This window comes from Lupinus angustifolius, unplaced genomic scaffold (assembly GCF_001865875.1).
Source record: "Lupinus angustifolius cultivar Tanjil unplaced genomic scaffold, LupAngTanjil_v1.0 Scaffold_655, whole genome shotgun sequence".
NCBI classification, from domain to species: domain Eukaryota; kingdom Viridiplantae; phylum Streptophyta; class Magnoliopsida; order Fabales; family Fabaceae; genus Lupinus; species Lupinus angustifolius.
Window position 1 is genome coordinate 12,530 of NW_017727981.1, and position 3,758 is coordinate 16,287.

General features: G+C 33.0%; 1 long non-coding RNA gene across 1 annotated transcript; it reads right to left on the minus strand.

The window, feature by feature from the left end:
• Positions 1-169: 169 nt before the first annotated feature.
• Positions 170-952, minus strand: LOC109341782. The gene is made up of 3 exons (XR_002106995.1): positions 841-952; positions 651-729; positions 170-437 (listed from the first exon to the last, which is right to left on the minus strand). It is a non-coding gene; the product is annotated as an uncharacterized LOC109341782 (long non-coding RNA).
• Positions 953-3,758: the final 2,806 nt, after the last annotated feature.

Genomic DNA, 3,758 nt, shown 5'->3' on the forward strand with positions numbered 1-3,758 from the left:
TTTGCTGGATAGTTGGCCTAGGCATGGCCCATCTGTTTTGGCTCATGTTGGTGTGTTGCTCTTTGTTATTTGATGACTTTATCTATAATAATTGACTCTTAAATAAAAGTAATCAAAATAAATAGTAAATAATGTACTGAATGTATAAATTTTGACACAGTCAATACATATACATATTATACTAAAAAATTATTCTAAGTAAGTTAATTGTGACCATTGCAACAACAATCAACAATTTTCCTAACTACATCTTTGATCTCTCACTATGTTACATGAATGCCTTCTGACAAACATGAATAAAAAAGACCTAAGTTAATAATCATGAAGCCCTCTAATAATCCATGCCTCCCATGCCACCACCCACTGCAGAAGCATCTTCATCATCCTTTGGGAGTTCAGCCACCACAGCTTCAGTTGTTGTCATCAATGATGATACACTGCACAAAATTTATTATAAGCAAATGCATATTTATAATACAATATCATAGAGATTCAACAAAATTTTACATTGGTTGTCGACTGCCTAATACAACATTCACCTTTTGTCCAGACTTAGAACAGGCTATATATAGCTTCAAGCCGACATAGGCATATATATAGTAAACATACCAAATATATCCATATCTATGTCAAATTGCTTAGCTTCCTACCTGGCTGCATCAACCAAAGCTGTCCTAATAACCTTCAATGGATCAATGATTCCAGATTTGACCATATCAACATATTCACCTAATTATGAAGCAGGAAAAAATTCCAAGAATAAGTAATAATGCAAGAGCCTTATCTTTCAACATTTTTAAGAAAAACACAATCAGGAAAAAGAAAACAATAAACACTCACCTTTGGCTGCATCGTACCCGAGATCAGGGTCATTCTGTTCCAATAGTTTGCCAACAAGAACAGCACCCTCAACTCCCGCATTTGATGCAATTGTGTGTACAGGTGTATGCGTGGCATTGTTTGTTAAAACGGGGAAGTAAAAGGTTGAGCAATTCATATTGAAATTTAAGTTAATCCACACTATATCTTAATGGCACATTCAGCTCAAAATATTGCAAAATGAGGCCTGAGACAAATCAGTAAGTGTGAAGAACAAAAATCAATGTTACAGGTTTTCCTTACATAAGTTATCTACGGATGATCTAAACTAAAAATCAGGTACAAATAAGACATTAACCTTTAAATTTAAAGCATTTCGAATAATCTGGACACCAATCTTTTGAAGAACCTCAAAAACACATAGTTCACAATTTTTAACCTTGTGGATGTGTTCGGGGAGGTTGCTTATTTTCAAAACTAAGTTAACAAGTAAGATGAGAATATATCAAAATGATGATTTGAATTTTGGAAGATCACATGCTACACTTGAACAAAGTTAAGTGATATCAAATAAAATTAATGACTGATACTTAATTATTTTCTTTATTTCTATTATTATCTTTCTTATGGTTGAGTAAAGTGAGAGTGTATGATAACCTCTATTTATAGAGAGGTAGAATGAGATGCAGTCCAATACATGTGTTTTCATCATTACGAATTGCCTTGTTTTATTCTCTTATAGACTTATATTACTGAGATTTGGTGTACCTCTCCCATGTGGACAAAAGAGAATTTGCACTACTTAGGTGGGTGACTTGTCCTTTGGCGCGTGCATGAGAGTGTTTTTATGTTTGGCAGGTGTTGACTCATTCATGTATTATCTTAGAGCTAGGTTGGTCTTCTAGGCATGATCCATAGCCATGTGGTCCAGATCTTGGTTACCTACTTTTGGGCCTGATTCATAGTGGTAGGACAATGCTGGTCCTTACACTGAAATAGAATACTAGTTTTCACCAAAATCGTTCTCTTCAGTATTAATGTATGAATGGTTGAATAGTTGTAACGTATCATAGGTTTTCCAAACGAGCATGTGGCTGCAATGTTAATAACACTGATTTTATGTACATCTTGTAATATTTAGAACTTATCTCTATGTTGGTCATGGCCATGCCTCTTGTGGTGGAAGATTGAGATTGCAACTAAACTAAAAGGTAGTGAGTTAGTTGACTTAAAAATTATGGTCACTTTTTCTACAATATTAAGAGTTAAGAGCAGCGGAAATAATTTAGAGAAAATAACAAGTAAATAATTGAAGAAATAAAGAGAGAAGAGAGAACATCATAATTTTATACCGGTTCACTTTCTTGTCCACCGAAGGTTACGTACAGTACTCTTGCACCACAAGAGATTTTCTACTAAATATTATGAGTTGTAATTACAATATATCACCCGAGACTTCTATATACCTTACACACTCACTAATGCTTATCACATTGGAAAATAAATTTCCAAGTAACTCTATCCCTTTCTTATCACACCCCGTGAAAGAAAGCATTTTCAATGAATGAAGAATTACAACAGTAGCTTAGATTGCCTTTACAAATATGAATGTAATATTACTTGCAATCCAATAACTCTCTTGTATACTAAGTAATATTGCTCAATAGGTTTGTAAAACTTTTGAAACAATTACTTCAAGTAACTCAGAAAAATTCTCTTTTGAAGTTTAAGAACTAAGTGCAAAAGTGCAGAAAATTAGTGAGAGAATTTTCAGAATTTGTATGAGAGTTGTATGAAAGTTATGTGTTGTGATTATGAGTTTCAATGCCTTTATATAGGCTTTCCAACCAGCCTAAATGCCTCTTTGAAAGGGTAGGAATTGATTGGAATGCAACCATGTCTTTTGGGTTGAAACTCATCTACTTTGAATTTGAAAATCTGATGCAACAACCCTCAGTAACTAGTTACAGAATTGAGTAATCGGTTACCCAAATGTTCTATCCAACAATGAATTTAAAATTCACTTAGAGTAACCGATTACTCATATTAGAGTAACGGTTACTCAAGAACGTTGAAACTTGAGTAATATGTTACCGAAAGTTCAGTAATGAATTACTCAGTTCAGTTTTTGTTGGATAACTGATTTCTCACTCACGTAACCTGTTACTCAGATTTCAGTAACTTGTTACACAGTATTTTGAAAATTGTTTTATTTAAACTTGAAGTGTTTCAATTTTCTTTTAAAATATTTTGAGCAATACTACTATTATATATTCAAGAGTATAGGATATAAATATTTATTTATACTTACACTTATAGTCTTGAATATCTTGAAGTTTTGAATCTTCATTGTCTTCATAAGTATTCTTCTTTTTGGTGATGTTGGTGTCTTCATCAAAACCGTGTCAAGGTCAGGAGTAGAGATCTTCTTCACAATCTCTCCTTTTGATGATGACAAACCAATATCTTCTTAACAATGTAGTTTTCTGAGAGCAGCATACTTTATAATATTCTTGACTATCTTGAATATACTCCCCTTATATTGCATGCTCCCCCTTTCATTTGGAGTTGTGCGCCTATAATAATTTTGACAGAAAATACACTCTCTCAATTTTTCTCTCCCATTTCACTTCATCAAAAAGTAGAAAAACCAAGAGTTTTCCAACATAATATATATAACATACATGCAATAGGATATATATCTCATACATATAATAAGATTGATGCCTTGGGCTTGAAGTCTTCAAGTACACTTTCACTTTGGCATCTACCATATGTGGCATTTTGTGTCTTTAAGCCATTCTCAAGAGACACATTAAAGTTTGGTGCCAAAAGAATAAACAAAAAGTGCATACCTTTTTTGTGCTCATGCTCTTTTTGCCATTTGTTTAATATCAGATTTAGAGAATGTAGTAACAAGCAATGACTTCATCAAATTA